Source organism: Geospiza fortis, unplaced genomic scaffold, assembly GCF_000277835.1.
Source record: "Geospiza fortis unplaced genomic scaffold, GeoFor_1.0 scaffold601, whole genome shotgun sequence".
In the NCBI taxonomy this organism is placed as follows: Eukaryota; Metazoa; Chordata; class Aves; order Passeriformes; family Thraupidae; genus Geospiza; species Geospiza fortis.
In genome coordinates this window covers 542,757-556,072 of record NW_005054566.1, presented here as the reverse complement: position 1 = coordinate 556,072, position 13,316 = coordinate 542,757, and the positions used below count along the sequence as shown (strand labels likewise).

Here is a 13,316-nt window from a genome sequence, read left to right as displayed (position 1 = left end):
GCTCCACTGACATGTGGCCAACACCTACAGCCCTTCCTTTCCCTCTCGGCAGTTTGTTTTGTTTCCTTTAACATTTATAGGTCAGCTGGAGTCAAGAGAGCTAATGAGCAGGAGCATGTCCTCAGGAACTTCCCAGGCTCTTATGGACTAGGAACAGGGTGGGATGAAGATGGGGCATGCTTCAACAGCATACAGCTGATATGGGAATCCCTGCATTTCAAGGATGGTGCAGGTCCAGTTCAAAGATGATAGAATTGATTTGTGGTGAAAGTGAAAGGTGAAAGTGAAAGGTGAAAGTCTTCGTAGAGAAGGTCTGTGAAAAGAGAATTAGGAACAGTTTAATATTTATCACATCAGAGAGACAAGACAACGTTTTATATTAAACAATAAAACAGAATGGTTATTTTGTAACCTTTAAGCTATACTCAAATTTATGTTCTTACCCTCAGACCAGATCAAAGGATTTCCTGGGGAATTTATTTAAGGAAGGGTTTTGGGACATACACTTGTGATGCTGCTCTACTGGGCCACTCAGACTATGACACCAATCACAACTCTTCCTGTTGTCACTCAGCATTATTTCCAATGTGGGAACCAACCTGCACATCCCCTTCTCTGGTGTGGAAAAGCACTGGATCAAGGCAGGAGACTGTGACCTCCAGCATCTCTGGCAGACCACTGGGTGTGCCCACTTCAGGGAGAGGTGAAATGTGAAAGCCATCTCCTGGTCCCTTGCTGCTGGTAGGTCCCACTCAGAGGACACAGGGTCAGGCTCAGAAGCCACAGCCACACCGGTGCAAAAAGTGAGCACCAGTGAGAGCACAAGGCCTTCGCCTGCCACCTGAAGCTGCCCTGAAGCTGCAGCACTTCCCAGCACTGCTGTGGCAGGAGCTCCTGGAGCCAGCATGGGATCCAAAGAGCACACCGACGTCAGAGCCAGGACAAAGTCTGGCAGGACACAGAAAGGTGTGAAAGGCAAAGGGCTGTCACATGTGCCTGATCCACGTGACTGCCAGCGCAGAACGTCGCCCACACCGTCTGCCCAGAGCTCCACACTGGCAGCACACATCGGGCCAAGACGGGGATGTCTCCCACCACGCACGTCTTCTGAAGCAAGCACAGGAGCAGGGAGAATCATCCATTCCTGTGACTATTGAGTACCTGGGACATGCTGTGTGGTGTGTTCCAAGACAATCCTGGTCCCCTGACATGACTGCACCAGTCTCTGGTGGGGTGCGGGGTTGAGTGGATGCATGTGAGGTGCCCACGCACCCCAGCCAGGGCATTGCCTTTCAGGGGGCTTTGTCCACACCATCACTAATAATATCAAGGTGTTCTGCCAAGTTCCTTGCAGCAAACCTATGAGTTCATTCAAAGTGACAGGGGACCTGATTTATTATACTAACGAGCCAGCGATAAATAAACATGACCTGAGAGAATCCCAATCCCACAATTCCATTCTTGTTCAGCTCCTTGGGGGAGATGAAAGGTTTCCTACAATTTCCCAGTGCTACCCAGAATCTCCCCTACTTGATCTGCCAAAGCTTTCTCCTGCTGTTGAGCCTGGCATTTCATTGAATTGACAGCAGCGGCTTATTAATTGTACTAATGAGGGGCTCAGCAATATGGAGCAGTGGAGAGAGTCCAGTGTGGCTAATAAAATGCTCAAAGCTGAGCAGAGCATAAGGTCACCGTGTTGCCAGGCTACTGGCTAAGCTGCCTGGAAAACGAATACGTGAACCAGTAGGTGACTCTGGGAAAAATATTGCTCCAGAACTCACATAATTAATAGGACAGTGATGCTTTATTTTCTTAGGAAGAATATAGAGCAGGGAGGGTGTGAGTGCACAGGCGTCGCAGCTGAGCAGCTGGGGTGGCTGGGGGCTGCGGGAGCTATGCTGGGAGTGGGATAACAGGGTCTCCTCCTCTCCTGGCCTTTTCCCAGCACCATTTACTCCTCCTTGCAGACATAGAGGAGCCCAGAGCCAGGTTCCAGGAGAGGCCTGAGAAAGGTGTCCACAATGTGACACTTGGGTGCGGCCTGAAGGGAGATTTTGGATATCTGGTAACAATAAGGGAACTGCCCCGTGTTTGACCTGAGCTAGTTCCCCAAATACCACTGCAGGGAGAGATAAACAAGGCTAATTAAAACTAGCGATAACTGTAAATTTGGCAAGGGGATGTTCTCGGGATCTCTGATCTCTTGAGACAGTAATTCCCCCTGGGAGTTTACCACACAACCCCCAGGGGTTTATAGCAATAAACAGGAATATTTTTGCTCCACTAGGAAGGAAAAAGGAAAAGAAAAGGACAAATACTGATCTTAATCTCTTTATTTGCAACTGGTTCTGTAGCCCCTATTCAAGTTCTCCAAATTGCACCTCACCAGGGGAGCTTATTCTCATACCAGACTGTTATCTGAGCAAAGCCCTGGAGCACGAGCATCTGCCTAAAGCAAACACTGGAAAAAGGTCATTAATCTTTCAGGCTCGTGTGGGACTTGCAGCTGGGGGCTCCCACGTGCCCCCTGTGCTGTCTGTGAGGCTTCACAGGCTGCCAGCTCTGTGCTGGGAAATGTCAGCAGGGTCCCTGCACACAGAGGGATCTCTAGGGGTCTGGAGTGTACCCCCAGCACAGAGCTGCAAGCCACTGTGCCATGTACTGGGTGGGCACTGACATGTTCCCACTCTGTTGGCAGGAACAGCCTTTCAATCAGCCATCAGGTGGGCTGGGATTGCCTTTGGAAGAGACAGGTTGATGTGGCTGCGGTGGCCAGCGAGTGGCCACTGCTGAGCCACAGAAAAGACACTCGACAATTTGGCAGAAAGTTCTCTTACAAAATCCATCATGGTAATGTCAGGAGAATGAGGCAACATGACGGGCTTTGCCCGTAGATGGGATCATGGAATATTTTTCCGTCTAAACGGAGAGGGCCACAGAGCTCCTCTAACTGCTGTGGGTGTCTCTGTCTGCATGGAGCTGGATCCTGGCCCTGCTCCTGGCTGTGGATGGGCTCCTGGGGAGGTGCTGGTTGCTGCCACACTGTCCTGGGATAAGCCAGCTGCTGTTCCCCACAGTGGTGGGGTGTTGGGGCAGGCAGAGCACAGGGTGCCCCAGACCCACATTCCTGAGGAGCTGGTGGCATGTGGCCTGGTGGTAGGGCTCAGATACCACCTGCAAGGTGGTGGGGTGGGAGCAGAGGTGGAGGGGCAGGAAAGTGGAAAAGACAGCCTCTCTCCATGCTGTGCCTCAGCCCCGGAGCTGCCAAACAATGGCTGGAAAGGTGATGGGAAGATGGGAAGTGTGGGGGGAATGGCAGGACATGCTGCAATTGCGTGTGCGCTGTCCCTGCCAGATCCCCTGCCAGGCAGGCTCCCTCCTGCTGGCACTTCCCTCGGGCCACAGTCTCATCCCTGTCCCCATGGCTCTGTGCTCTCCCAAGGACCTGCCAGCCCTTCCCTTCCAAAGTCTTTGTTTCCCAATCTCTGGAAGCCAGAGGCTCAGGTTTCCAGGGTAGAAAAGCAATTTCTTCCCCTGAAAATTGCCCCTGTTTTGTTTTGTCTCTCCTCACACAGCCGTGGAAGCCAGGCCACTGGGGCAGCTCACAGGTGCTGTGGTGGGTCTCCCTGGAACCCAGGGCCACTCCAGTAAGTATGAGCTCCCTGTGAACTCTGCCCAAACCTTCACATGAGTGGGTGTGGGAGCCAGGTGCCTTTCCCAGCAAGCTGCCTGCATCCTGGGCTCAGCAAGTGCAAGCTGGCCAAGCATAAAGCTGCAGCTCAGTGCAGCCCCCCACGCCAGAGAGTGAGTAGACAGCATAGCAGTAGAGAGCAGGGCCAGAGTTAGAGTTCCTGGGCTCTGGTATCCAGATGGGACACAGCCCCAGCCTTAGTATGGCCTCAGCTCTGGCTCAGGTGGGATTCTGGTTTTCTTCAGATAGAAATGAGTGATATTAATCCCCTGCTCACCCCAGGGATCCATACCTGGGGTCACAGCTTCTGAAACCTCACCGAGACCCATGCAGCATTAAGGATGTACAGAGGTGCACACTTTGTACCAAGCAGGCTGATCCATGGATTCTGCCCCATGAGCATGAGTTTCCTCTGAGTTCCCCCACGAGGGAAGTGAAACTAAAGATTTCCTGGTGTGAAGGCTCTGCCAGCACTGATGCAGCCCGCTGTTCTGTTGCCTGGGGTCTCTTGGACAGGGGACACCACTCCACAGTATCCTGCCTGCACTCCCACTCCCCTTGCACTGAGGATACTGAAGGCCCCTCTGCCAAATTCCTCGGCCTGGCTCCTCTGACCAGTTTGAAATTCACTTGGGAAAAAAATACTTAGACTAACAAATAACAAACCTGGCGTCTGGCCAGTGATTCAAAGGCTCCAAAAACGAAGCTGAAATTTGCAGCTGGCCACACTCCCTGCCTGACTTGGCAACAGCGCTGGTGTCTGAGCACCTGCCAGGGCCAGGAGCGACCGTGGCGCCCGCAGTGGAGCACGCCGCGCCGGCCGCGGGGCACCGTGCATGCCCTGGCACTGCTGCTGGGCCGCCCAGTGCGGCTGTACCTGTGCCCCGGGCTTTATTCTCACAGAAAGGGATCTTCTGGCTCCCGGGAGCAGCTCTGCCAGGACAAGGAAAATGACCTGGAAAAACAATGTTCACAAACAACACTCCTGCTGTGGGAGGCAGGGTGCACGCTGGAGCTCTCTGGGTTCAACACCACAGTGTGCTCAGCAGTCCCGCATACTGTGGGCCATGACCAGCCAGACTGGCCCTTCGCCCCACCCCGGGCAGGCTGGAATCACTGCCTGAGCCAGCTGAGCAGCAGCTCAGCTGGGACGGGTGCTGCTGGGGTGGTGAGGGAGCCGGGGCTGAGTGGGCAGGGGATCAGTGCGGTGCTGGAGAGTGAACAGGCGGCTGTGAAAATGCAGCAGAGCCTGGCAGAGGGTTGGGGCTCCTGCAGAGAAACACAAACTTTGGTAATCCTAAATGACAAGGAGGTAGAGAGGTGCAGGGGAGTGGAGGAGCTGAGCAGGAGGCTGTTGGAAGGGCAGGGCACTAGGCTGCAGCCCCTTGGCCTCCCCTTGCTCAGGAAGGGGTGTCATGTGGAAAAGTAATTGGATCCTGGGATTTACTGAATGATATTGTGGATTATTTCACGACCATCATGTCGCAGTGTAATCTCGTTATGGCATTACACAGCCACGTGCACGTGCAGTCCTATTGGGCCCATGGCTGGTGACACATGAGGACCTGCCTGGCCTATACGTTTGCTGAGGCTTGATCTGAGACCAGACAGCAGAGGAGGGGTCATTTAGTCAAGGGTGGCTGGTGACAGCTGGGACCTGGGATTTTCCAAGACACACAAGAGGCTGGGACAGGGTGCCATGGCTTTGTGGCAGAGAGCTGAGCCCCCAGGTGCAGGGGGAACACTGGCAGGTGGCAGTGTGGCCATTCCTGCCCTGGGGCTGAGGTTCCTGCTCCCAGCATGGGCTGAGGGGCAAAGCAAGAGGCGGCCGTGCAGTTTGGAATGCAGCAGAGGCGCTGGGCTGGTTCTGACAGAGCTCAGACACTTAGAGAGAAACTCTCCGTCCTGGGAGACCTGAGCCCTGGGCATCCTAGGGGAGCATGGTCAGGGCATCCCACAAGGCAAAGGGGGCTGGGATGATGCAGGAAACCTGGAAGCGAGGTCTGCAGCTGCTGCTAGCCCTACAACAAATATCTGCTGTGAGCCCAGAACACGTGCTTCCCCTCCTGCTCTCTGCACCATTGTTGGTTGCTTTTCCAAAGCATAACAGGCAAATCCCATCTCTGAGACAGTGAAAACACAGCTCACCCCTGCAAGGTAAGAATAGCAGATGAGCTGGGACAGGCAAACAGCCTTGACCACAGCTTCCTGCCACAGACCCAACAAGATGGAGCTGAAGGAGTCCCTGACCCCTGTACTGGGGCATTTGGAGCCAAATGGGAACTCGGGGGACTCACGGTACTGCTCAGAGAGGAGAGCAGCTGGTGCAGGGGTCTGAGACTTCAGTCCGCCCGGGCTAGTGCCTGAATCCCCAAAGACAGAGGGTGTAAGGAAACTCTGTCATCCTGCTCATCTTCCCTTGTCCCTCCAGCTCAGGACTGGGAAGTGAAAATCACAGGGCAGCATCAAGAGCTGCCGCCACCCAAGCCATGGCACTGGGCATTGTGTGATTAATCACGTTTGGTGCTTGTGCCCTAATGAACTTCCACCTAGAAAGTAAGTATTTGTACCCGGCAGCAACAGGCTTAATCAAAAACAAACTTTTAGAGTTTTTTTTATTTGCGCCCAACTGAAACATGGAAATCTGAAACACTGCAGATCAGCCAACTCTCCCGCAGCAGCTTTCCAGCAGGTTAACTTTGAACTGGGATGATAACAAATTATCTGCTAAACACACATGTGGAGGGAGCTCAGTGGCAGTCTGTCTGACTTGTCTTTAGCTGTTCCTGCTCGAAAATCTAATTTTCTTTAACATTTTGTATCACTCAATTTTGTTCCTTTAAGCCTGTAAACCAGGGAAAGGGTAGCAGTGCCTTTATCCTAAGAGGAAGCATGACCTCCTGCTTCAAAACAAGAGCTGGCTTTATTTATCCTATCCCCAAGCTGGGCTTGGGGAATAACAGAAATGTTTGTTGTCCCACAAAAGACTGGTTTATCAGCTATTATTAGAGCAGTAATGGCAATTTAGAATGAGCTTATTAGGCACATTTAACCCTATTCTCTGATTATGGAAGATCAGGGATTTGTAACTGGGGCTATTGCAACTATTTTCTGCTGTGAGTTTTTGGAGCCAAGCATGGTGCACCCACCCTGTGCCTATGTACCTGTTGAGCCATGGGGTGGTTGTGCCGCCGCAATGGGTCAAAAGTCAGTTCATGGGGTACTTGCCAAGTTGAAGAAGAAGCTCTGGCTTGCGCAAAAGACTAATTAAATTGCTTTATGTAACTCCTCCTGCCTATAGAGCTCAGTCACCAGAGTGTGTGCAAACCCAACATAAAACAGCATGTGAAGAAGGTGGATCTGAATTTGCTGGTGAGAGCTAGTTTTGATGGACGCTTCACAGTGTCCAAACCTTATATCCAGTAATGTTGACTTGGAAGGTAGGACTTGGGCTACATGAATATATTTTCTTCCCCTAAACAACCTTCTTTCTGGTCACCACTATGGACAACACTATTTCAGAGAGAGAAGAGTGGGACCTGATCTAGTGTGTGGCATCTCTGCTGTTGTGGGGAGGTGGAATGAAACTATTTGTAAGGTACCTCCCAACCTGAATGTTTCTATGATTCTATGATTCTGTGATGACCTGCAGAATGGGCAGAGCAAGTAGGGTGGGTGGTCAGAGTGGGGAGACCATCCTAGTGGGATGGGATGGGAAGGTGCACGTGGCAGTGAAGCAGCAGCTTCTCAAGGACAAGCCAGCTGCATTCTGACCTGAGCTTTGCTGCTGGCAGGGCATGAAATCCCATCTCCGTGGCAGCAAAAGGCAAAGTCCCCAAAACCTGTTCTGGGCCAAGGGCTGCCTCAAACTGTTAGTATACTTTGGTGGTGTTGGACTTAGGCCTGTTTGTGCAGGGGGGGCACCTGACCCACTTCAGAAAGAACCATCTCCAAACGAGCCAGCCATGGGCACTGCTCCTTGCTCCCATTTGCCCAGGGTCAGAAACGATGCTGTGTTGGCCCTGTGAGGGAACAGAGCCTGCAGGGTGTCCTCCCTGCTCAGACCTGGGGCCCACTCCCTGTCAGGAGCAAACCTGTGTCAGGGCACGCAGCAGCAGTGAGCTCCTCTCCGGGGATCTCTCCTCCAAACAAGCACGGTCAAACAAAGCCAGGGGGACAGAGGCTTTCCTGACATTGTCAGTCCAGGCTCTTTGGGAACAGAACAAGAGGGGTTTTGGAAACAAGCAGCACAAATATGTATTTACACATGCACACAATAGGTTGTGTGCTCACAGTGTGGGATGTGAGCGCACTGTGGCTGTCCTGCCACTGGGCCCTGCCAGCAAGGGGAAGATGGAAACAGTGACACACTCAGCCACCAAGAAACTGCCAGTGTTGGCTCTCCTGTCTCCCCTGCTCACCTCCATGCAGCCTGATGGGCTGGGGGCTGGGCATTTAAAGAGACAGGCAGCTGCACCGGCTGGGGCGTTGCTAGCAGTGTGGTGCAGGTACCCCTTTCTCTCTCTTTTCATTACCAATGGCCTCTGGGGGGCTATTTTGGGGGAACATTCGGGTATCGAGCAGCCCAGAGAGGGAGAATGGGGCTGAAGCGTCCTCATGCTGCTGCTATCCATGGGGGCAAGAGAGTTCAAGGCACCTGGGTAGGGATGCCAGGGGAGAGTCACACAGACTATTGTCCCCTCTGCCTCCCCTTGGCACCACAAGTGGGGTCATGTTCACTGCACAGCCATAGGTGTGACTCCAGAGGTGGTCCTCCTCAGAAACCCAATCTGAACCACCAGGAGCTCACCTGAGGGCTCTGCACTCGCCTTGCTGGTGCAGGAGAATGGGAGCATGTCCCTGCCTTCCTCACTGCAGCTTCTGCCTTTATTCCCTGACAGTCTTCCAGATACAGAGCAGCATGGGGATCTGCACTGGTGCTGGCTTGGCAGAGAGAGAGGGCTCAGTGCCTTCCCCAAGGATGGAGAGGTGCTCAGCCCCGAGGAGCTGTACACATGGCCCAGGGGTGACCTCATGGCCCACTCCACAAGTGCCTTCCTTCCTAAGTGCTTGTCATCTTGGCCATCTCAGTGCACTGATGCACTGACAGTCAGAGCTTCCCAGTGGAGGAGCAGGAGCAGGTTGCATGCTGTCCATCAGCTGGGTGCTCAAGCCAGGAAATCCCAGTTATCTGGTACTTGCCAGGCTCCAGTCTAAAAATACCTAAGGAAAATAATCCTCCAGGCTCATCAAGGCCAAAGCAATTCTGAGCAGATTTCTGGACAAATACTGGGTTTTGTGTTTTTGTCTGTTCTCAGCACACACTTGTCTCAGCACTCACTGCCTCCCCAGGGACTTGTGGGGTCGAGACATCCCAATGGCCATTCCAGCCATGTTGTGACTTGGGAGGGGAGTGTCGGGCCAGACAACCACAGGGTGCTGTGGGGCAGGAGTGGCCTGAGAGCAACTGGGGGGTGGGACCAGCATGGCCAGGGACTGAGAGACATCTTCACAGGTGTCAGGGTCAGAGATCAAACCTCTTGGCTCTCAGGCTGCCTGCAGTCCTTTCCCTTCCTCTTCACACCTACAGGAGTGCCCCAAGCTCTCCTGAGATGATGCAGGACCAAAAATGTCAAGTACTCCAAGAGAGAAGCCTGGCTTTGTGCAATATTCCAAGAGAACAGCTGCTATAGATGCTGCAAAGGAGAAACGGAACTGGAGCACAGCCCCAGGCTCCAGCTCATCCCCATGGTGAAACTACCCCGAGCTCACTGAAGGTAGCATCCTCCTAGAAGCAGCCCAGTCAACAAACACATCTGCAGTGGAAACTAATCCTAAAGATGCATTGTGTGGAGAGGCAGAGATGCTGTTGAAGATGAAGAGACATAGCTAGGAATGCCATCAACCTCTTGACAGCCAGGGACCATGCAGGGCAGGCTGGAACTGGAAAGAAACAGTCTCTCTGGGCAGGGATACAACAGAGAATGAAATGCAGGTAAGCTAGTGTTATTGACATGTGAAGTTATTTGGTGCAGGATATGGTTAAATTATTTGCCAAGCCCCCACCTTTTCCTCCCCACCCCAAGAACAGGAATAGAGTCATTAAAACAGCATGTTCTGGGACAGTGGAGATCCCATGGGAGAGCTGGACACGGCAAGAAGTACACCCACCGCCATGGCCTGACCGAGTACCATTGCCTCTTGCCTCAGGGGTCCCCAGCTCTGCCAGAAGGCTTTTGGATAAAGATGATCCCAGCATCTGGTGTATGTAGCAGAACAGGATCTTGTGCTGGTCAGACTGGTTTGGGTGACCCCAGCTTGAAGACAACAACACAACAACAGTGTGGCTGGGATGCAGTTGAGGGTTCATCCAGCAGCCTCACCTTTGTGTCTCCTCTGTGGTGATGCTCCATTCCAGTGGGCTCTCACTCCCTGGGGTGACATTCACACACCAAGCCCCTCATGCCAGAGGAAACACCAACCCCTTCCCCTGCCTGCCTGGAGGCACTGGCAGCAGTGGCTACAGATCCCAAAGGATGGACCTGGTTGAGTGAGGACTGGTAGTTGCCAAGACATGCTAGTCAGGCAGCCAGCACTTGGCAAAGAAGGAAGGAGAATGTGGATAGAACAAGTCACTGCACGGGGAGCATATGGGATAGCAATCAGGGAAGGACAGCAGCCCACATACTCCTTGAAGAGGGAGCAGAGGCCCTCATGAGTGAGTCCTCACAGCGCATTCAATTAGTATCGGAAAAAGGACATTGAACAGCCTCACTTCCCTCTGGTCCAGGAACAGAGGGGTAGGAAGAACAGAGATACTATTTCTCGTGGCAGATAAGTTCCTTGGCAAAAGGTGACGTGCTTGTGCAGGCTGCAGCAGGAGGGGCCCATTGAACAGAGCCAGGGAGCTCTTACCCTAGAGCATGAGGAAGAGGCACAGTGTAAGGGACAAGGGAGGACTACAACCAATGGTGATATCTCAGTTTTGCCATGTGGTCTCCATGTGGTCAAGATTCACTTATTTCTAGGCAAGCTCTCCAAGGAAAGCATGCTTCTCCTGGCAGCAAAGAGCAGGAGTGGCAGCTGCCAGGATGCAGCTGGAGCCAGCACAGCCTTCTCTTTCTTAGGCAGGATGCAGCAAAGCCAGGTCAAGGCAAATGCAGCAGGCAAAGCTCTCTACAGGGCACAGTTACCCTCTTCCCATCTGGAACAGCAGGACCAGCTGACTTGCTGCCACTTGCCTCTGACTGCCACCATACCACACCATCGTCCTCACTCCCCTTCCCCTGGAGCTCACAGTGAGGTGGCAGTCCTTTTTGGTCAGGGCTTCTGATAAAGACTCCAGGAGATTATCCTCTTTCTGCTAGCCTCACATCATCTCATGAGCCAAATCATTGTCTATCTCACCGCTCACTGCTCACATGGTGGCCCAACGCCAATTTTGATAAGGAATTATCTCCACTACCACTAGGTAACGAGTATGGGGTTCTTCATGCTGGCAAATGCAGGTCTCTCTGACATGGCCACAAGTGTCAGGATCCAAGGGGGATCTTTGGGGAGACAAAACCTTGTTAAACGCTGGTCTGCATTGCTGAGGGACATATGTGTGAACCTGACACAGGCAGCAACAGAGCAGCAATGGGAGTCCAGGCAGGTAAAAAGTGTTGATCTAAATGAGCATAAAAATGAACACAACCACAGAGGTCTTCCTCAAAATGGCGATAGTGGTCATTTTGAACATCTTAGCAGGCCCTTTCTTTCTAAGGCAGATTATTTTCTAAACAATGGCAGAGGCTGCTACACTAATACACCCCTGAACAATGTCGTACCTATATCATCCATGGAGGAGAACTTGCACATTCCATAAGGACAGTGATTTGATGCCTTCTCTTCTGCTTCCGTTGTCATGGGGTAAACTCAGAGCCTGGAAAGTCAGTTGAAGTGAAATGTCAATCCAAAAGCTCAGAAAACCCTTTTCCAAAGCCTAGTCAGGAAACTAGGATGGATATCTCAATAGAACAGACTTTCCGAAGAGATTTCCAAGAATTCCTGGATTTGGACTCATGTTGTTACCTTTCTTATCAAGCAGGACATACGTATTCATGACAGATGAGGACTAGACTTCTACATCTGCTACAGACATTAATTCCAAGAGAAATCAGAACTAATGATTATGTTTTGAGATTACTAGAGGTCCATAATGTTTACAGTGGAACACAGAAAATCTGGATTTGTACTGCTCTGCTGAGGCCTCTCTCACATTCTGGAAATGAAATGGTTCGGCTGTCCCGGATGTTGAACTTGATTAGTGTCCACCAGAAATGCAGTCAGAAACAGGACTGCAAGGCTGCTTAGTGTTGCTTTTCAAGGACAGCTTTGTTGCCCAATATCCTGAAACAATATCCTGTTTTCCTCACAAGAAAAAAATTCCTAATAGGATTGTTATTAAATCCGTCTTTTAAAGGAGACAAAAATGCAGCAACACAGAGCAGGAAGGACTCCTTCCCATTTTCAGTAAGATGGAGAAGCAGCAGGAGCAGGAACAGCAGAGATGTCCTGCAGCTTCTCACCTGCCCTTCCAGTCCATCACTGCTCTGGCAGCTCCCTGTTCACTTGAGCTCTGCCATCCCTGGCCTCTTGTTTTGCACATTGCTCTAAAACCTACACACTAGGGCATTGCACATCAGTGCCGGACAAAGGACATGCTCTCTGGTTTCATTCATCCCAGCAGCACTGGGTCTTCTCAAAGGAAACTGGAAGGCCATGTCCCACCTGGGATCCACCACAGCACTTCCCACTGCTCGTCCCCAGTGGAGCAGAGCACTTGAGCCTAGGTAGGATCTTAACAGCAGAGCCAAGTGGCACTTTGAGTTTGATCCAAAATTGCCCCTTTGAATTGTTATTTATCTGTTGTTTAAGCAAAACAGAGCACAGGCCTCTCCCTGCTCAGTCACACAGGAACAGATGGATCAAGAGATCCTCCCACCCACTCACTCATTGGGTTATGGCATCTCACCTCAGAAGTGGGTGAAAGAGTGGGTTGTAGTCCCTGGCCTTTTATTGAGTGCACCTGGTCCATTCAGTGCCTCAACATGCTCAGAGTACACCCGTGACCATGCTTCCTGTGATGGAGGAGCAGTGGTTCCTTTGATATGGAAGAGCTGGTACCTCCCCACAGCTGCTCTGTCTCCATCTATGGAGCATCACTGTTTATTCCCTTCTTTCCCTTCCTTGACTCACAGTTGAACTACACCACTCTTCTTTTGGCTATGAAACAAATTAGAGCATTACATATGCAACCAAGAAGTCAAGTAGCATCATTAGGCTTTGGGAGACAGCAGCCAGAGAAAAGCATGCCCAGGTAACAGTCCCTTTGTGTAGGACTTGGGACATGCAGGGAGTGAAGAACATGAGATGCACGGTTGCCACAGACTGGTTTGCATCCAGAGATGAGGAGCTCTGCTTGGGATGGGAACGTGCTGCCAGCAAGGGCCTCTCCCACGTACCATTTGGCACGCAGAGCCTGGGACTGTTTCATCCTGCAGAACCAAACTGTGACTGAAATGGTGAGGGCATCCAGCTCCTTCACATCTCTGGGTACAAAGGCCCAGCTGAAATAACTGTG

General features: G+C 51.9%; 1 long non-coding RNA gene across 1 annotated transcript in view; it reads right to left on the bottom strand.

Moving 5' to 3' along the window:
• Positions 1-161: 161 nt before the first annotated feature.
• The window catches only part of LOC115948856, a 14,249-nt gene continuing 1,094 nt past the window's right edge, over positions 162-13,316 (bottom strand). Inside the window, exons 2-3 of the long non-coding RNA XR_004082623.1 lie at positions 11,521-11,615; positions 162-313 (exon numbers count right to left, since the gene is read on the bottom strand). This is a non-coding gene — a long non-coding RNA (uncharacterized LOC115948856). The remainder of the gene's footprint in view (positions 314-11,520; positions 11,616-13,316) is intronic.